Raw genomic sequence first — 22,137 nt, forward strand, 5'->3', positions numbered from 1 at the left:
CTAATGTTGAGTTGCACCCCGCCCCCTTTACCCACAGATTTAATTTGTAGGGGTGTAGACTCTACAAGGTGTCAAGCGTTCTAGAAGGATGCTGGCCCATTCTTCATACAAGTGTGAAACCCAGCGTGCCTGGCAACTACTACCGTACCCTGTTCAAAGACCCTTAAATTGTGTCTTTCCCGTTCACCCTCAATGGCACACATGATCCACGTCAAGGCTTAAATGGTGGGGGGGGGGGGTCGGAGGAGCTGTGCGTTTGGCTCGAGTCCCTGGAGGCTGCTGATGAAGCCTGGGGTACGCTTATGTTGCGCATGAATGCGGCTCGGGGAAGGAGGTTTGAGGATGCTGCGGGGCTCCTGAAGGTCCTCTGGGCCCAAGGAGAGGGTTGAGGCCCCAGTAGTCTGGTAGATGGGGAGAGAAGTACTGCCACCCCCCTCCTCGGGCTCTGCCCTCCCGCGCCGCTTACGAAGACCCTCTAACAGCTCGGAGAGGGAGGCGGCCCGACCAAGACCTGAACTATCCCCATTACCAACCACACCCCCTGGTTCTGAACCCTCCTCATCTGGGTCCACACAGGAGCTGGGGGAGGAAAGGATCATCAGAAGTTTGACATATAAAATAAGTTTACAATCTTTAAAGTTGAACTGTGCTGAATCAAACTGTACTGACAACTCACCGGAAGCTGTAAGTGCTCATGGTGTCTGTGACAGACTCGCGCCCCGACTGATTGCTGATAGAGGAAAGAAAAGGAACAGAGGTGGGAGCGAGAATTAAAAAATAATAGGTCAAAGAACAGAAGTTGGACAGAGAAGGCAAGATTGAGAAGGAACTGTAAAATGATGATCGAGAAAGGGACAGGAGGGAGAGAGCAGAACTGGCTTCTGTATTGTAACTCCCATGCATCATGGAAGACAAGAATATCAAAGCAGGTGAACTCTCAAACACACACCTTAGAACAGAGACGAGCTCATTGTGTCTTCTTAAATGTACCTGCTCGTTGTTCTTTGGTCCAGCCCTGTGGTTCTCGAACTGGTCCACCCACAGACCACAAGACAAACCAACAGGGAGATGGAGCCAGGTGCCTCCGTAGACAGTAACAGTCAGACAGCTAGCCATGCACACAGCCACTCACAACAAGGCTATTCAGCTCACAACCAGCATTGCAACATGCTCGGTCTGTCCACGTCATCAACAGCCCTGGGATCAAGTCAGAGAACAGACTGGTCTAAACACACACACACACACACAGGGACCCAGGGTTCTTACAGGTCTCTCTTTCTGATCAAGGATTCCACAGTCGCAACACTTAGAGGGGGGGTCAAAGGTCAGTGGTAATATCAGTGATGACGTCACTTCCTTGTGAACACACCTGTACCCGTCCTTGACTCCTAACAGAGTCATTCTTCCCACACACACCATTGCCCCGATACCTCTCACACCATCAAACACAGTAAGATACGAGTCACTCATCACTAGACTCCACTTCCTGCAGGAGGCCTGCAGATCAACTATACGGTGGATTTGGATGTCTCCAGATCGGCTTGTAATGTCTGTCGGACTGTACTCAGCGCCGTCACTTGCATCTCCTGAGAACACCGAGAGAGAGAAAAAGAGATGTGTCCATAGGTGAGGTGACAGACCGGCCACAAGGAACACTAAGGATGTGTGTGAATGCGCCCGTGTCACAGGCCAACTAAGTTTATCCATGCTATTCAATACAGGCCAGAATGGATGAGTCTTATAATAATGCGCAGTCCTTATCGCATCCCCAGTCATATACCGTGACGCACACACACACATCCGCAGGTCCTGGTCCTTCCTGTAGTGTGTATGTGTCTGTTGGTCAGGGTTCTCCAGGAGCATTCTTCCGTATTTATACGGAGAAAGGCGTGATTTATTTATTCATCTTTCCCTGCTCTCATCCTGTCATCTCTCTGTCCCTTACACACACACACACACACACACACTAGCTCATTCACTCAAATTTACAACACACGCACATGACATGAAGCGCACATATGACACGTGTGTGTCGGGGTGGGGGTTTAGTGGTTGTCATAGAGACACGAGAAGTGGGATGGTGTGTGTGTGTGTGTGTGTATCCTTAACCTTGAGAAGGCAATGAGGATTAATCACAGCCAGACAGTGGCACAGCTAGAGAGAGAACGCTGGGGAGACAGAGAGTGCGTGTGAGTGTGTTTGTATCTCGCTCCGAGAGCTTTGTGTGTCTGTGTGGTTGGTCATTAGGTCGTGAAAAGGCATCAGTGTTACGGACACTCTCAGAATACATAACAGGCACATATACACACAGCCTACACACACACACACACGACACAATCACTACAGCTAACACCCTGCTCTCGTGTGCCATATGTTTGCTGCTACTATCCTGTTCTCTCTTTGTGAGGTGTGTAAAGTGTGTGTGTAGTATGTACAGGTGAAGTCGGAAGTTTACATACACCTTAACCAAATACATTTAAACTCAGTTTTTCACAATTCCTGACATTTAGTCCTAGTAAAAATTCCCTGTCTTAGGTCAGTTAGGATCACCGCTCTATTTTAAGAATGTGAAATGTCAGAGAGAGAGTGATTTATTTCAGCTTTTATTTATTTCATCACATTCCCAGTGGGTCAGAAGTTTACATATACTCAATTAGTATTTGGTAGCATTGCCTTTAAATTGTTTAACTTGGGTCAAACGTTTTGGGTAGCCTTCCACAAGCTTCGGCCCATTCCTCCTGATAGAGCTGGTGTAACTGAGTCAGGTTTGTAGGACACCTTGCTCGCACACGCTTTTTCAGTTCTGCCCACAAATGTTCTATCGGGTTGACGCCAGGACTTTGTTGTCCTTAAGCCATTTTGCCACAACTTTGGAAGTATGCTTGGGGTCATTGTCCATTTGGAAGACCCATTTGCAAACAAGCTTTAACTTTCTGACTGATGTCTTGAGATGTTGCTTCAATATATTCACATCATTTTCCTTCCTCACGATGCCATCTATTTTGTGAAGTGCACCAGTCCCTCCTGCAGCAAAGCACCCCCACAACATGATGCTGCCACCCCTGTGCTTCATGGTTGGGATGGTGTTCTTTGGCTTGCAAGCCTCCCCCTTTTCCTCCAAACATAACGATGGTCATTATGGCCAAACAGTTCTATTTATGTTTCATCAGACCAGAGGACATTTCTCCAAAAGGTACGATCTTTGTCCCCATGTGCAGTTGCAAACCGTAGTCTGGGTTTTTTATGGCAGTTTGAGCAGTGGCTTCTTCCTTGCTGAGCGGATTTTCAGGTTATGTCGATATTGGACTCGTTTTACTGTGGATATAGATATTTTTGTACTTGTTTCCTCCAGCATCTTCACAAGGTATTTTGCTGTTGTTCTGGGATTGATTTGCACTTTTCGCACCAAAGTACGTTCATCTCTAGAAGCCAGACGATACTACGGCCCACAGTGGACGACTACAGGAACTGCACCCTGGCCACACTCGTTGCAAGCTGAGGGGGAGGCGAGGAACAGAGGAGGAGGAGAGAGGCCGAAGGACAAGAGGAATGGCAGAGTGGGTTTTTCAGCCAGTCTCCTATCCACAATAACAGCATTTGTAGGTCACCATCTCCCCACATTAGTCAGCTCTCAGTCCTTACCTCTTACTGTACTGTGTGTCTCTGTTTATTGACCTCCTCCAGTTCAGCCTGCAACTCTCTGATCTGAGCGATATCACTGAAGGACTGAGAGAGGGAAAGATCAGGTTTTGGTCATCTTTAATTTTTAGTACATGTCAAAGTCTTTGTACATGGTTTTGAGCCCCTATGAGGCAGAGTGGGAACCCACCTGAGCGATGAGGGCTTTGTGTTTCTTCACGAGTTCATTAAGGTCCTCCTGGTTCTCCTCTAGTCTCTTCAACAGATCTGACTCATGTTGCAGCTGGACTCCCTGCTCATCCACCTACACAGACACACACACTTTAAAACTACTCTCTCCAATAGATTGTTGTCCTCACATATATACAGGATCCTGTTACTGTTGGTTTCAGAAGGATTGCAAACATTTTGATGTTCAAAGTTCCCGGACACGACTGATAATTATAATGTTCTAGTACCAGTAGTAGTAAGAGTCTAGTACAAGGCCTCTATCTCTCTCACCAGGTGCTTGTGTTTGCAGATGTTCTCTAGTTCTATCTGAGCATTCTCCAGTTCCATGGACAGAGTCTTCTGAACACACTCCAGCTCTCTTCGCTTCACTCTCCTCCAACTGACAGAGAGAGGGAGTGTATGTTTAAATTTTACCCCCCTTTTTTCATGATATCCAACTTGGTAGTTACAGTCTTGTCCCATCGCTGCAACTCCCGTATGGACTCGGGAGAGGCGAAGGTTCGAGAGCCATGCGTCCTCAAACACGCCCCGGTCAAGCCGCACTGCTTCTTGACACACTGCTCGCTTAACCCGGAAGCCAGTCACACAAACGTGTCGGAGGAAACAACGTACAACCGCCGACCGTGTCAGCGTGCACTGCGACATGCCTGCCACAGGAGTCGCTAGAGCGCAATGGGACAAGGACATCCCGGCCGGCCAAACCCTCCCCTAACCCGGACGATGCTGGGCCAATTGTGCGTCGCCTCATGGGTCCCACAGTCACGGCCTGTGACACAGCCCGGGATCGAACCCGGATCTGTAGTGACGCCTCAAGCAATGCAGTGCCTTAGACCACTGCGCCACTCGGGAAGCCTATATGTTTTATTATTGTGAATCTAAACACACCTTGAATCCCCCTTTATAACATCATAGTGTGTGTGTGTACCTGGCAGTGCAGGCGCTCTGTGTTCCTTGCTGCCGGGGGCCTGGTTGTGTCCAGGGTTGTCTATGGTAGACGGTAGTAGCTGAGCGTCCATCAGCAGAGCATGGGTCCTCTTCAGATCTCTCCTCAGTCTCTTCTCCACGTCAAAGTCCCTGTGGCCCACCTGGCAGAAGGATGAGACAGGGTGCAGGCAAGGCAGCAGGCTGTTAGCCAGCCTGCCAGCTTAGTGAAGTCTGCCACTAGCACAGTCAGTGTAGTCAGCTCAGCTGCCCCCATTAAGACCGTGTCTGTGCCTCGATCTTGTTCGGGCAAAACTAAACATGGCGGTGTTCGCCTTAGCAATCTCACTGGAATAAAGACATCCTCTAATTCCTGTCATTATTAAAAGAGATTGTGATATCATCTCAAAATGGCAGTCATAGTCAATGAACTAATCACTGATCATAACCTTGATGTGATTGGCTTGACTGAAACATGGCTCAAGCCACTGTGTTAAATGAGGCCTCTCCTCCTGGTTACACTAGTGACCATATCCCCCACGCATCCTGCAAAGGCGGAGGTGTTGCTAACATTTACAAAGGCAAATAAAAAAACAATTACAAAAATGACTGTTTTCATCTTTTGAGCTTCTAGTCATGAAATCTATGCAGCCTACTCAATCACTTTTTATAGCTACTGTTTACAGGCCTCCTGGGCTGTATACAGCATTCCTAATCGAATTCCTATCTGACCTTGTAGTGATGGCAGATAATGCTAACACTTTTGGTGACTTCAATATTCACATGGAAAAGTCCACAGCCCCACTTCAAAAGGTTTTTGGAGCCATCGTCGACTCAGTGGGTTTTGTCCAGCATGTCTTCGGACCTACGCATTGCCACAGTCATACCCTGGATCTAGTTTTGTCCCGTGGAATAAATATTGTGGATCTCAATGTTTTTCCTCATAATCCTGGACTATCGGACCAACATCTTATTACGTTAGCAAATAATCTGCTCAGACCGCAACCAAGGATGATCAAAAGCCGTGCTATAAATTATTGGACAACCCGAAGATTCCTAGATTCCCTTCCAGACTCCCTCCACCTACCCAAGGATGTCGGAGAACAAACATCAGTTAACCACCTAAACAAGGATCTAATGTAACCTTGCGTAATACCCTAGATGCAGTCACACCTCTAAAAACAAAACATTTCTGACAAGAAATGAGCTCTCTAGTAAACAGAAAATATCAGAGCCCTGAAGCAAGCTTCTACAAAATTGGAACAGAAATGGCGCTCCACCAAACTGGAAGTTTTCCAACAAGCTTGGAAAGACAGTACCATGCAGTATCAAAGAGCCCTCACTGCTGCTCAATCAGCCTACTTTTCAATCCTAATTGAGAATAAAAACAATCATTTAGTTTTGATACTGTCGCAAATCTAACTAAAAAGCAACCCTCCTCAAAAGAGGATGGCCTTCACTTCAGCAGTGATGAATTTGTGAACTTCTTCAATGAAAATATCATGATCATTAGTAAGCAAATTACAGACTCCTTTTTGAATCTATGTATTTCTCCAAAATTCAGTTGTCCTGAGTCTGCACAGAACTGCCAGGACTTAGGATCAATGGAGACAAGTTTTTTTTTTAAATCCTGTATCTCTTTACACATTCACAAAATGAGTCATAGCCTCTAAACCTTCAAGCTGTCTACTGGACCCTATTCCAACTGAACTACTGAAAGCGCTGCTTCCTGTGCTTGGCCCTCCTATGTTGAACATAATAAATGGCTTCCTATCCTCCGGATGTGAACCAAACTCACTAAAAGTGGCAGCAATAAAGCCTCTCCTGAAAAAGCCAAACCTTGACCTGGAACATTTTTACAACTATCGGCTTATATCGAATCTCCCAATCCTCTCAGCATTTTTTGAAAAAGCTGCCTTCCCGAAGACAAATAATGTATATGAAACGCTACAGTCTGGTTGTAGATCCATCATAGCACTGAGACCGCACTCGTAAAGGTGGTAAATGACCTTTTAATAATGGCGTTAGACCAAGCATCTGCATCTGTCCTCGTGCTCCTAGACCTTAGCGCCACTTTTGACACCATCGATCACCACATTCTTTTGGAGAGATTGGAAACCCTAATTGGTCTACACGGACAAGTTCTTGCCTGGTTTAGATCTTATCTTTCGTGAACGATATCTGTTCGTCTCTGTGGGATGGTTTGTCCTCTGAGAAATCAATTGTACGTTTTGGTGTTCCTCAATAACCACTATTGATTTCACTATATATTCTACCTCTTGGTGATGTCATTCGGAAACACAATGTCAACTTTCACTGCTATGCGGACGACACACAGCTGTACATTTCGATGAAACATGGTGATGCCCCACAATTGCCTACCCTGGAAGCATGTGTTTCAGACATAAGGAAGTGGATGGCAGCAAATGTTTTACTTTTAAACTCGGACAAAACAGAGATGCTAGTTCTAGGTCCCAAGCAACAAAGAGATCTTCTGTTGGATCTGACAATTAATCTTGATGGTTGTACAGTCGTCTCAAATAAAACTGAAGGACCTCAGCATTACTCTGGACCCTGATCTCTCTTTTGACGAACATACAGTATCAAGAATATTTCAACGGCAGCTTTTTTCCATCTTCGTAGCATTGCAAAAAATCTGAAACTTTTTTCCAAAAATGATGCAGAAAAGCTAATCCATTCTTTTGTCTCTTCTAGATCACACTACTGCAATGCTCTACTCTCCGGCTACCCGGATAAAGCACTAAATAAACTTCAGTTATCGCCAAATACGGCTGCTAGAATTTAAAAAAATAATTTTACTCCAGTGCTGCACTGGCTTCCTGTTAAGGCTAGGGCTGATTTCAAGGTTTTATTGCTAACCTACAAAGCATTACATGGACTTGCTCCTACCTATCTCTCCGATTTGGTCCTGCCGGCCGTACACACCTACACATACGCTCACAAGATGCAGGCCTCCTTATTGTCCCGAGAATTTCTAAGCAAACAGCTGGAGGCAGGTGAGAGACGCAGACTCAGTCATTTACATTTTACATTTAAGTCATTTAGCAGACGCTCTTATCCAGAGCGACTTACAAATTGGAAAGTTCATACATATTCATCCATTCAGTCTCCACCTTTAAGTCTTTCCTGAAGACTCATCTCTTCAGTAGGTCCTATGATTGAGTGTAGTTTGGCCCAGGGTTGCGAAGGTTAACGGCATGGCACTGGAGTGACAAACTGCCCTTGCTGTCTCTGCCTGGCTCCCCTCTCTCCACTGATATTCTCTGCCTCTGACCCTATTATGGGGCCTGAGTCACTGGCTTACTATGCTCTCCCATGTCGTCCCTAGGAGGGGTGTGTCACGTCGTGCCAGGCTTTTTTCACTACTGTCTCAGCCTCCAGTATCTACGCTGCAATAGTCTATGTGTTGGGGGTCTAGGGTCAGTCTTTCCTATCTGGTGAAATTCTCCGGTCTTATCTAGTGTCCTGTGTGAACATAAGTATGCTCCCTCTAATTCTCCCCTCTCTCATACTCACACCCTCTCTCGCTCGCTCTCTCTCGTCAATATCAAGGAGTGGAGGAACTCTGGGGCAATGAGTTAACGTCGGTTGGTGACGTTTGTAATTCAATTTGTTGCTGTGAGGGAGTTAGCGGGGCTGATGCATTGTACACGGGGAGGCATAAACAGACTCTACATCTTCCTGTAGTGACAGAGTGAGGTGGTGTTGAGGAGGCTCGGGGCTGCCTGCTATATCGGGTGTCTTTGTATTGCCTGTTGGTAGAAGTGACATGCTGAATTCATCACCTAGAGAGCGTTACACTGGAAAAATCTATACTGCCCCAATGCTTGAACTGGAAAGCACACAGACCCACGATAACACACACACACACAGGCACGCGCAAACGCACTCGCGGCCCAGAGGCACATTAATAGAAAGACCAGCATGATTCAACAGCGGCAATGAGATTGAGTTTGTGCAGCAGTGAGTTTGTGTATAAGGGTGTATATGTGTGTGTGTGTGTGTATCAGCAGTCTGACCACAGTCTATCAATATGTAAATTCAGGAGTGCACAGTTACTTTATCAGTGATTGCAGGTCTGTCAACGCAGCATGCGGTGCTGTGTACCCCGTGGTGTTGATGAGGCCCCTGTCTACACTGAGAACTATTACTGTGTGTGTGTGCCTGTATATCTATATATATGGTGTGTGTGTGTGTGTGTGTGTACCTGGTCACAGAGTGTAGTTATCAGTCCCTCCTGGCCGTGTTTCTCCTGGACGACCGTCTGTTCCAACTGCACCTCCAGCTGACGCGGCTACAAGGCAATGAAAACAACCAGGTTACATTTACCACAAATGAGCAAAGGAACCAGGCGTTTTAGAGGACATAGTGTAACCGTGTTCAACAGGCAAACAAAAGGAACCATGCACTTTATATATTAAACACAAAAACTACGTTTTAAGGGAGGAGTAGGGCATTGATCGGAAGCAGGAAGAGAGAGAAACTGTACAAGCCTACTTCGCCCATGCTCTACCAAGGTTTTCTAGAACACGGCTTTGACCTACTACAGCAGCTATGTTGGTCTATTGTGATTCAAACCATGTGGAGGCAGGTCGCTCAGGATTCAAACCTTCTCAAACAGATGACACTCAGTAACTGTTTTAGCCCTACGCAGTGGTCCCAGTCTGTGGTCAGTAGCGGTGACCTACCCGTCTCTGAGAGGACTTGTGTACCTCCTCTTTATCCTCCAGCTCTTTGTGATGGATCCGTTTCCTTCTCTCCATCTCCATCTCAAAACGCAGGTGCACCTAGAGGGGGAGAGGTGGAGAAAGAGGGAGAGAGAGAGCAGACAGTTGAGTTCAGACAGCTTGCAAATTAGTTTGTCTGTGTGAGAGTGTGCTATATGTTCGTGAGTGTGTGTGTGTGTGTGTGCGCGCGCATGCATGCATACCTGCTGCACCTGTTGTATCTTGGCAGTGAGCTTGGTGAACTTCTCTGCTCTCTCATTGGTCTGGGTCTCCAGGAGGCGGAGCTGCTTCTTCAGGTCCGTCAGCGAATCAGAGGCCAGGTGAAAGGGCACACTGAGGTCACGGATCTGGGCACACAGCTCCTCCTTCTGCTGTTGCACACGTACCACCTCCGCCTGGCTCTCCTACACACACATACACACACACACAGAAATGAGCACAGACACAGCAGAAATAAGGCTGTGCAAAAGAAGTGGAGGGGGTTTGGCCAACTTCATGCCATGTGATTAGTAACCTTGCCTGAGACCTTGAACCTTGTGTTAACACCCAGACCCTCGGCTTAAAGGGATGTGTGTAGAGAAGAGTCATGAAGAATCCCAATCACAACCCCTCCCTCCAGATGCCCCACACCTTTTCCCGCACCCATCCTAAAAGGCCAATCCAAACCCCTTAACCGGCAAACCTTACATTTACTTTACCCAACCTCCATACAAACCCTCCTCCCATGTGACTCTGCTACAACCCAAGGTTATTATAGTAAACTAAAACTACATTTGGAGAAACTATTGAGTAAACTGAAATAAAAATAAGAAAAACTTTTGAAAAACTGAAACTAGTATCTTTGTCTGCAAAACCAAATAAAATAAAAAGTATCATAAATTATGTTAAGTTTTATCAAATAAAATAAAGAATACTTTAAGCAAAAATCTATTGGTTTGTAATGGGGTTTTCGAGCTTCTGATTCTGGCAGGTAAATGCTGCCAGTAGATGGCAATGTTTCAAATATGCCTAGCATGTGCGTCACTATTACAAGCTAATACCAAGGAGGACAAGGCGGAGCAAGAGGATTACATCTGTCCCCGCAAGATAAGCAGACCTTTTTGGTTGGAGGTTTATGAGAAAGTGTCAAATTACGTGAGGCTTAGTTGACCAAACAGAGTAATGTTTAAGTTGTTACAAATGTACCGATAAGTTGGCTAAAATGGTCCCACCTGATCTTGTCTCCTCCCGCCTGCCTTTCATCTTGAGGACATGTATTTCATTGCTAGAGGGGTTAATTGAACATCTTGCCAATATAATAGATAATATTTGCATTCACTAGCTAACAACAGGGAAGAAGGGGGAAATAGGCAGACCAGAGTGAGATGTTTTATTCTGGGGTGGGGGCAATAAGCTGACAACGGTTGCGTTCCCCTGCTCAGACGTTGCATGCATCAATCAATGGTTGCGTGCCATCGACAGTGTCATCGACTGACAGATTGTAATAACATATGTGATTAGCTGATACTTAAAATACCTGTCCAGGCGTTGAAGATCTGTCAGGCGTCAGCAACGTCTAAACTTTGGAATGCGGCCTAACATGCTGACCAGACCGGACACGTCGCGTTGCAAAATAAATTTAGAAATCCATGTTATTCAATTATTGCACCCACACTGCTTGCACGCGCCAACGAGCGTCTGCGACACCAAGGGCTAAAATAGAAGTCACTCCTATTTCTGACGCAGATCGAGCTGAAAGTCCTGCCTCTCCCATCTCCTCATTGGTTATACCCACGTGGGTGATTGAAAGACGAACTGTTTTGCCGGTAGTCGTGGTAATACTATGAAAGTTTAGATGCCAATCACCATATAAGTTCAAAGATGAAAAAGCCTGGAAGGAGGAGAGATGACTATAAACGATTCGGTTGGCCGTTTTATGTGTGGATTAATTGGCGGAGTAGAGGAGCTTGTGCATTTCAGGTAAAATAACAACTCAATGTTTATATCCCAGGACAAATTAGCTAGCAACAGCAAGCTAGCTAAAAAGGACAAATTAGCTAGAAACTGCAAGCTAGCTAAAGAGGACAAATTAGCTAGAAACTGCAAGCTAGCTAGTTAAATTGCATACATGTTTAATGCTTTTCGACCTGTCCCCAAATTAATGTCATTGGTTCAGAGTTTGTTTTGCTATTATAACCTGCGTGTCGTGATCGCGTTTGGTGTAGGGGGACAAAATAAATGTATGCACGATGGCGCACGTGCGCAGCCGGTTTGGGTTCCATGTAAGATTGATTTATAATTGAAACATAACCAAACCTATGACCATCACCTTATTACTGCCCCCCAGTGGCATGAAGTGACAAGAAAACACAAACTATACGCCAACACATAAATGGCTTCTAACCTACCGCGCATAGGCTTCTTTCTGTCCCTAACACTAAAACTGGAAGTAAATAATATAAAAACAAAAAATGTTTTTATCAATAATAAGCTAAGGATCCTGGGACTAAACACCTCCCTCTGCAACTGGATCCTGGACTTCCTGACGGGCCGCCCCCAGGTGGTAACGGTAGGTAACAACACATCAGCCACACTGATCCTCAACACAGGGGCCCCTCAGGGGTGCGTGCTCAGTCCCCTCCTGTACTCCCTGTTCACTCATGACTGCATGGCCAGGCACGACTCCAACACCATCATTAAGTTTGCTGATGACACAACAGTGGTAGGCCTGATCACCGACAACAACGAGACAGCTTATAGGGAGGAGGTCAGAGACCTGACCATGTGGTGCAAGGACAACAACCTCTCCCTCAACGTGATCAAGACAAAGGAGAAGATTGTGGACTACAGGAAAAAGAAGACTGAGCACACCCCATTCTCATCGACGGGGCTGCAGTGAAGCAGGTTGCGAGCTTCAAGTTCCTTGGTGTCCACATCACCAACGGACTGTCATGGTCCAAACATACCGAGACAGTCGTGAAGAGGGCACGACAACGCCTATTCCCCCTCAGGAGACTTAAAAGATTTGGCATGGGTCCTCAGATCCTCAAAAGGTTCTACAGCTGCACTATCGAGAGCATCCTTACAGGTTGCATCACTGCCTGGTATGGCAACTGCTCAGCCTCCGACCGCAAGGCACTACAGAGTGTAGTGCGAACGGCCCAATACATCACTGGGGCCAAGCTTCCTGCCATCCAGGACCTCTATACCAGGCGATGTCAGAGGAAGGCCCTAAAAATTGTGAAAGACTCCAGCCACCCTAGTCATAGACTGTTCTCTCTGCTACCACCCGGCAAGCGGTACAGAGTGCCATGTCTAGGTCCAAGAGGCTTCTAAACAGCTTCTACCCCCAAGCAATAAGACTCCTGAACATCTAGTCAAATGGCTACCCAGACTATTTGCATTGCCCCCCCTCTTTTACCCTGCTACTACTCTCTGTTGTCATCTATGCATAAGTCACTTTAATAACTCTATCTACATGTACATATTACCTCAATTACCTCGACTAACCGGTGCCCCCGCACATTGACTCTGTACCGGTACCCCCCTGTATATAGTCTCACTATTGTTATTTTACTGCTGCTCTTTAATTACTTGTAGCTTTTATCTCTTATTCTTATCCACATTTTTTTTTTAATTGCATTGTTGGTTAGGGGCTCGTAAGTAAGCAATTCACTGTAAGGTCTACACCTGTTGCATTCGATGCATGTGACTAATACAATTTGATTTGAAATCAAATCTGAAACAAAACTGAATTTCAAATAAAAACAAATAAATGAAAACAAATATAAAATCACATAACCATAATAACCTTGCTACAAACCCTCCCCCATGTGACTCTTGCGTTGCCTTTTCTGTGTCAAAACTGGCATTCTGGCATTTATTCTGTACTCTCACCGATCCATCATGAAGTATAACCCAGATCAGCAGCTAACATCCAGTGCAGTCAAATCTTCAGTTCAGTGTGTGAGTTTGACCTATTGTTCAATCAAAATGAAAGGCAGTTACCTATAGTAGTTCCCCAGCTTGTCCCCGTCCGGGACTCTCTGCTCTGGACTTTCTGTTTCTCTTCCACCAACTGTTTCTCCAGCGCCCCCCTGGTGACCTTACACTGGTCCAGATGAGCCTGAGAGAGGGAGGGAGAGGAAGAGAGAATGAGAACCTCAGAGTGTATAATCTGTCGTGGACAGACTATGGAAATGACGTGAGATTTTAGTTCTGGGTTAACCCGAGATTACATACTGCATTATGTGACACAATTGTAACTGTGCTGTGGCCCTTGAGTTATACAGAGATAGATACATGTGTGGTAATACTACCTGTAGTTCCTTGTTCTCCCTGGTGAGTCGTAGTCTCTCTCCTCTCTCCGTGTCCAGCGCCTGACTGACAGCTTCACCACGGAAACGCTCGTCACTTAGCTACCGACGACACCGCCGTCACTTACGGGACGCACATCTTTACTCGCAACCAGAACTTTACCCAACGTCCTCAAACTTGACACGTTACAGTCGTCGTTTACACTATACTGTCCCCCTAAACTTTACACAATGTACTATCCCTATAATTTTACACAATTTACTATCCCTATAACTTTACACTTTCCCACCTTGGTCTCCGGGATGTCAGTGGTCTGTCTCAGCTCGTTCCTCTCCCTCTCAGACTTCTCCAGCCGTCGTCTCAGAGCCATGATCTCATCCTGGGGAATCAAAGTATTTTACCACATCTCCAAATCTCCACTGTTAAAGCAAAGCTCTTGTAACTCTGTCTTTGGGTCGAGTCAAAAGGCTTTGGACTCTGGATCAAGTAGTTCCTTTGGTTCTAAATCATGAATCAACTAATACTTATTTAGCCCTGAATCACTGAGTAGTCTCTGAATGAACTAATACCTCTTTAGCTCTGAATCACTGAGTAGTCTGTGAATCGATTCCTACCTCCTTGGCTCTGAGTCTCTGGTCGTCCATGTTAACATCCAGTAGGGGGCGTACTCTACACAGCAGTTTCCACCAGCTCCACTTGGCCACTCGTCTCAGAGTACGGATGTTACTCTGGAAACACCTCACAGCCATCTGCTACACCTGTATGGGGACAGACAGAGATACATGTGTGTTACACCGGCATCCTACCTACTGTACCTAACCACAATTATAGGAAGACACATTATCGGGTGATACCGTCATGCCAGAGTCACTGAATGTGTGTTACACCAGCACCTACCTAACACATTACAACATGTTTCACCTGGGTTAGCAGTCATGGGTTAAAGGTCATGGGTCAGACGCCTTCATTTTGCGGTATTGTTGTCTAGCCAGGTGTCCCATACAGGCAGCCTGTAGCTGAACCAGCCAATCACTGACCAGCTTGTCTCTGCTGCTCTAAGTACTTTAACACACCTCGTTTCATAAACACCTGGGGAGGGGAGAGAGAGAAAGAATGGGGAGAGACATAGAGAGAGACAAAGAGAGAGGGGAGAGACAAAGAGAGGGAGGGAGGGAGGGAGGGAGAGAGGGAGGGCGGGAGAGAGGGAGAGAGGGCGGGAGGGAGAGAGGGCGGGAGAGAGGGAGGGAGAGAGGGCGGGAGAGAGGGCGGGAGGGCGGGCGGGCGGGAGGGCGGGAGAGAGGGAGGGAGAGACAAAGAGAGCGGGAGGGAGAGACAAAGAGAGCAGGAGGGAGAGACAAAGAGAGCGGGAGGGAGGGAGGGAGGGAGAGACAGAGGGAGAGAGAGACAAAGAGAGCGGGAGAGAGAGACAAAGAGAGCGGGAGGGAGAGACAAAGAGAGCGGGAGGGAGAGACAAAGAGAGCGGGAGGGAGGGAGGGAGGGAGGGAGAGAGAGACAGAGGGAGAGAGAGACAGAGGGAGGGAGAGACAAAGAGAGCGGGAGGGAGGGAGAGACAAAGAGAGCGGGAGGGAGGGAGAGACAAAGAGAGCGGGAGGGAGGGAGAGACAAAGAGAGCGGGAGGGAGGGAGAGACAAAGAGAGCGGGAGGGAGGGAGAGACAAAGAGAGCGGGAGAGAGGGAGAGACAAAGAGAGCGGGAGAGAGGGAGAGACAAAGAGAGCGGGAGAGAGGGAGAGACAAAGAGAGCGGGAGAGAGGGAGAGACAAAGAGAGCGGGAGAGAGGGAGAGACAAAGAGAGCGGGAGAGAGGGAGAGACAAAGAGAGCGGGAGAGGGAGAGAGACAAAGAGCGGGAGGGAGGGAGAGACAAAGAGAGCGGGAGAGAAAGAGGGCGGGAGAGAGGGAGAGAGAAAGAGAGCGGGAGAGAGGGAGAGACAGAGGGAGAGACGGAGAGAGGGAGAGACAGAGGGAGAGACAAAGAGAGCGGGAGAGAGGGAGAGACAGAGAGAGCGGGAGGGAGAGACAGAGAGAGCAGGAGGGAGAGACAAATAGAGCGGGAGAGAGGGAGAGACAAAGAGAGCGGGAGAGAGGGAGAGACAAAGAGAGCGGGAGAGAGGGAGAGACAAAGAGAGCGGGAGAGGGGGAGAGAGGGAGAGACAAAGAGAGCGGGAGGGAGGGAGAGACAAAGAGAGCGGGAGGGAGAGACAGAGAGAGGGAGGGAGAGACAAAGAGGGAGAGACAAAGAGAGCGGGAGGAAGAGAGAAAGCGAGGGAGAGAGAGACAGAGACGGAGGGAGAGACAGAGAGAGAGAGAGAGAGCGAGGGAGTGAAAGAGACAGAGAGAGTGGAAAAATGAAGTAGTGTAACTAGCTAATCTTCAGAAACACACTGTGTCAGAGACTGACTCTAAGGAGCTCAGTACTGTCAGAACAGAAGCCCTCCCTCCCTCTCTCTCTCCCTCCCTCCCTCCCTGATACTCTTCCTGTCCAGATCCAGATCTACCAGCAGCTCCTCCACCTCCTTCCTCTCATCCGGGGTGATGAAGACTGAACCATACCGTTTCATGACCAGAGGAGACAGAGCCTGGAAACGACACCTGAAGTCACTCAGAGTCACGTGTTCCGAATAACCTGGGAGATAAAGCGAGAGGGGGGAGAGAAAGAGAAAGAGAGAGCCTTCAGAGCCATAGATATACAGATGAGCAAGATGTTGGCACCAAAATTCCCTTTATCAACTTGATAACCTATGCAGAATGGCCAACACTATTAAACTGTGCACACGGGCTAATTCTAGGCTAACACTAACCTGTGCACAAGGGCTAATTCTAGGCTAACACTAACCTGTGCACAAGGGCTAATACTAGGTTAACACTAACCTGTGCACACGGGCTAATACTAGGCTAACACTAACCTGTGCGGTAGAGCTGCAGGGCGGGGAGGATGTGTGCAGAGTGCAGCTGGACCCTGAGTGCAGGGACGTCAAAACATCAGCTACCGCTGTCTGTCTTAGCAAACACACACTGGCCTGGCTCGACCAATCAGATTCAATAGAGCATCCTGGATGGAGGGGGAAGGAGAGAGGTGGAGAAAAACATCCTCAGATAGACACAGTAGAAGTGTCGGATTTTGTATGTGTGTGTTTTACAGTGCTATAGTACGTACGGCCTGTAGTTTGACTGATACACAGTGGGAGTGTATACTGGGGTACTTACGGCCTGTAGTTTGACTGATACACAGTGGGAGTGTATACTGGGGTACTTACGGCCTGTAGTTTGACTGATACACAGTGGGAGTGTATACTGGGGTACTTACGGCCTGTAGTTTGACTGATACACAGTGGGAGTGTATACTGGGGTACTTACGGCCTGTAGTTTGACTGATACACAGTGGGAGTGTATACTGGGGTACTTACGACCTGTAGTTTGACTGATACACAGTGGGAGTGTATACTGGGGTACTTACGGCCTGTAGTTTGACTGATACACAGTGGGAGTGTATACTGGGGTACTTACGGCCTGTAGTTTGACTGATACACAGTGGGAGTGTATACTGGGGTACTTACGGCCTGTAGTTTGACTGATACACAGTGGGAGTGTATACTGGGGTACTTACGGCCTGTAGTTTGACTGATACACAGTGGGAGTGTATACTGGGGTACTTACGGCCTGTAGTTTGACTGATACACAGTGGGAGTGTATACTGGGGTACTTACGGCCTGTAGTTTGACTGATACACAGTGGGAGTGTATACTGGGGTACTTACGGCCTGTAGTTTGACTGATACACAGTGGGAGTGTATACTGGGGTACTTACGGCCTGTAGTTTGACTGATACACAGTGGGAGTGTATACTGGGGTACTTACGGCCTGTAGTTTGACTGATACACAGTGGGAGTGTATACTGGGGTACTTACGGCCTGTAGTTTGACTGATACACAGTGGGAGTGTATACTGGGGTACTTACGGCCTGTAGTTTGACTGATACACAGTGGGAGTGTATACTGGGGTACTTACGGCCTGTAGTTTGACTGATACACAGTGGGAGTGTATACTGGGGTACTTACGGCCTGTAGTTTGACTGATACACAGTGGGAGTGTATACTGGGGTACTTACGGCCTGTAGTTTGACTGATACACAGTGGGAGTGTATACTGGGGTACTTACGGCCTGTAGTTTGACTGATACACAGTGGGAGTGTATACTGGGGTACTTACGGCCTGTAGTTTGACTGATACACAGTGGGAGTGTATACTGGGGTACTTACGGCCTGTAGTTTGACTGATACACAGTGGGAGTGTATACTGGGGTACTTACGGCCTGTAGTTTGACTGATACACAGTGGGAGTGTATACTGGGGTACTTACGGCCTGTAGTTTGACTGATACACAGTGGGAGTGTATACTGGGGTACTTACGGCCTGTAGTTTGACTGATACACAGTGGGAGTGTATACTGTGGTACTTTCTGGTCTTTTCTGAAGGTCTTTCTGACAGTGCCTCTCCTCTAGCGAGCGCTGGCTGCCCCCTTCCACCCCTCGACACGGGGCGGGGGGCACAGAGGCCGAACAGCGTCTTCACTACCCCACTGGAAGGAAGAAAGGAAGGAAAGATAGATAGAAAGAAAGAAAGAGAGAGAGAGAAAGAGAGAGAGAGAGAAAGAGAGAGAGAGAGAAGCGAACATTTATTTAAAAAATTGTACGGCACACATCAATAATACACGTTTAGTAGATCTGAAAGAGTTGGATTGACACAATATTGTAATAAGCCAAGGAGAGGTATATCTGAGATTGGGCAACACTTACACAGAGGAGTACTGCAGCAGTGAGATGGCGTTGAGAGCAGATGGGTTGCTCTGAACCAGGCTGAACCACCCAGTCAGGTCATATCTGACCGGGTCAGAACCCATCAGGTGGCTCACCTCACACTGCAGGGGCTGCTCACACTGACGCACTGAGGAGACAAACCAGAGATTAGAATTGAACGTCTACACTACCATAAAACAGAATGACATGTCCACTGCTTGCACAATATCTTCTGTATCAGTGAAACGGACAAAACACTGACATGCACACTCTCGCCCAAACTCTTCCTGTTGCACAAAGTCACACACTAGCAAACAAACACAGACGCTCCCCCCTTTTTTAACCCCCTTTTTCTCCCCAATTTCTTGATATCCAATTACGATCTTGTCTCATCGCTGCAACAAGGTCGGGTCTGTAGTGACGCCTCAAGCACTGCGATGCAGTGCCTTGGACCGCTGCGCCACTCGGGAGGCCCTCCCTCCTTTTCTCTCTGGTTCTCTCTCTCCCCTCACCCCTCTCCCCCCGTCTCACCAGTGGAGCTGTAGTACTGGCAGACTCTCTCCAGGACAGTGTTTTCTGTCGATGCCGGAGTCACCATCTCCTCATCCAGAACCCACAGCAGTCCTCTGGGGTCTCCATCTGCCCTTCCGCCCCTCGCACCTAACACACACACACACACACACACACACACACACACACACACACACACACACACACACACACACACACACACACACACACACACACACACACACACACACACACACACACACACACACACACACACACACACACCATGTTCATTTGGTGAGGCCAATCCGTGCCCAGGAAAACACTGCAGCACACTTGGTGGCAGTGCTCCCAGAGGAGGCTGGGAGCTGTAGTCTATTTAGACGGTTGGTTATTGTGTATGTGTTAGGTACAGGAAGCAGGGAGGGTTTTGTGTTTATTACCGGTAGAGCAGGCTGGTCTCTGGAGGACACTACCACAGCAGGACTGGTCTCTGGAGGACACCACCACAGCAGGACTGGTCTCTGGAGGACACCACCACAGCAGGACTGGTCTCTGGAGGACACCACCACAGCAGGACTGGTCTCTGGAGGACACCACCACAGCAGGACTGGTCTCTGGAGGACACCACCACAGCAGGACTGGTCTCTGGAGGACACCACCACAGCAGGACTGGTCTCTGGAGGACACCACCACAGCAGGACTGGTCTCTGGAGGACACCACCACAGCAGGATTGGTCTCTGGAGGACACCACCACAGCAGGACTGGTCTCTGGAGGACACCACCACAGCAGGACTGGTCTCTGGAGGACACCACCACAGCAGGACTGGTCTCTGGAGGACACCACCACAGCAGGCTGGTCTCTGGAGGACACCACCTCAGCAGGACACCACCACAGCAGGACTGGTCTCTGGAGCTTCAAAGTCTACTGGAACTCTCTCCTGGAACAACAGTACACACTACGTTACATGTTTGTGTGAGTGTGTAAAGGTGCGCGTGTGTGTATCTATCCAGCGTGTGTGTGTGAAAGTGTGTGAGTAGCAGTTCTCCAGCAGTCTCTCGTGTAGGTAGTTGTGACAGAGTTCAGACCAGCCTGCAGCCCTCTCCTCTCCACTGTGTCCGGGGAGAGACGGCAGGAAACACCCAGGCTTCAGGCCTAACACCTCACCACCATATACTCAGGTCTAGATGCTACACTGCATGAGGTGGCTCGACACTACAATTCTATCTGATGACTCTGTGCCTGCACTTGTACTCTACTAGTCTTGAACAGGCAAAAATAAAAGGCTTGTGTGTACCTGTCGATGAGTGACACTATAGGCGTGAACAGTTCCTCCTCCAGAAGCCATGCCATCTACACATTGAGTAGCACTCAGCCTGGGACCTGGAGAGAGCGAGAGAGAGATGGGTGGTCGGGAGCAGACACAGTGAGGCAGTGACACAGAGTGTGTGTGTGTGCGCATGCCTGCCTGCCTGCGTGCGAGTGCCTGTGTCTCCCTCTTACCCTCCTCTGCATCTGCAGTAGCGTGTCTCTCTCTCTGCCGCCTCCGGTGGCTCTCTGCAGTAGCGTGTCTCTCTCTGCCGCCCCCGGTGGCTCTCTGCAGTAGCGTGTCTCTCTCTCTGCCGCCCCCGGTGGCTCTCTGCAGTAGCGTGTCTCTCTCTCTGCCGCCCCCGGTGGCTCTCTGCAGCAGCGTCTCTCTCTCTGCCGCCCCCGGTGGCTCTCTGCAGTAGCGTGTCTCTCTCTCTGCCGCCTCCGGTGGCTCTCTGCAGTAGCGTGTCTCTCTCTCTGCCGCCCCCGGTGGCTCTCTGCAGTAGCGTGTCTCTCTCTCTGCTGCCTCCGGTGGCTCTCTGCAGTAGCGTGTCTCTCTCTCTGCCGCCCCCGGTGGCTCTCTGCAGTAGCGTGTCTCTCTCTCTGCCGCCCCCGGTGGCTCTCTGCAGTAGCGTGTCTCTCTCTCTGCCGCCTCCGGTGGCTCTCTGCAGTAGCGTGTCTCTCTCTCTGCCGCCCCCGGTGGCTCTCTGCAGTAGCGTGTCTCTCTCTCTGCCGCCCCCGGTGGCTCTCTGCAGTAGCGTGTCTCTCTCTCTGCCGCCCCCGGTGGCTCTCTGCAGTAGCGTGTCTCTCTCTCTGCCGCCCCCGGTGGCTCTCTGCAGTAGCGTGTCTCTCTCTCTGCCGCCCCCGGTGGCTCTCTGCAGTAGCGTGTCTCTCTCTCTGCCGCCCCCGGTGGCTCTCTGCAGTAGCGTGTCTCTCTCTCTGCCGCCTCCGGTGGCTCTCTGCAGTAGCGTGTCTCTCTCTCTGCCGCCTCCGGTGGCTCTCTGCAGTAGCGTGTCTCTCTCTCTGCTGCCTCCGGTGGCTCTCTGCAGCAGCGTGTCTCTCTCTCTGCCGCCCCCGGTGGCTCTCTGCAGCAGCTGTCTGAGGTGGTGTTTGAACACGGCCGTGTGGAGCTCCTCCCCCTCACACCGTTGGCCACCTGGGCACTGTCGAGACTCACAAACGCCCTACGCCCCACTGGGGCAAAGAGGGGATAGAAAAAGCGGAGGGAAAAAGCAAAGAAGAGGAAGGTGGAAAAGAGAGAAAGTATTGGGATGGGAGGTCCTACTAACAGCTCAACTTCACAAAGTGTCATATGTTATGGAGAGCGAGATGTTGATACAGTCTGTACCTTTACAGGCCCCCGCTGCTCCAAGATGGTATAACCCTGCCAGGACGTGCCATATTGCTCATCGGCTGAGAAGTCCAGCGTTTCCGTGGCCACCAGCAACAACACCGATGTACGCTGCTTTTCATCCACCTGACGGAGGGAGAGGAGGGAGGAGGGCATGGAGGAGAGGAAGATGGGCCTATTAGTTTGAGGTAGAGTAAGCAATATGGCCCAAAAATGTAAAAAAGGTTCCAGGTTACCTTGGTGGGAGCGACTATTCCAAAAGAGTTGGCCTCAGAGAATTGGTGCATCTGCAGCTCCGTCCTATCAGGAGGAGACAGGAAG

The 22,137-nt window shown here is 48.8% G+C and overlaps 1 pseudogene; it reads right to left on the reverse strand.

The window, feature by feature from the left end:
- Window positions 1-1,508: 1,508 nt before the first annotated feature.
- Window positions 1,509-22,137, reverse strand: part of LOC120021862 — a 39,115-nt pseudogene continuing 18,486 nt past the window's right edge.

This window comes from Salvelinus namaycush, chromosome 26, assembly GCF_016432855.1.
Source record: "Salvelinus namaycush isolate Seneca chromosome 26, SaNama_1.0, whole genome shotgun sequence".
NCBI lineage: Eukaryota > Metazoa > Chordata > Actinopteri > Salmoniformes > Salmonidae > Salvelinus > Salvelinus namaycush.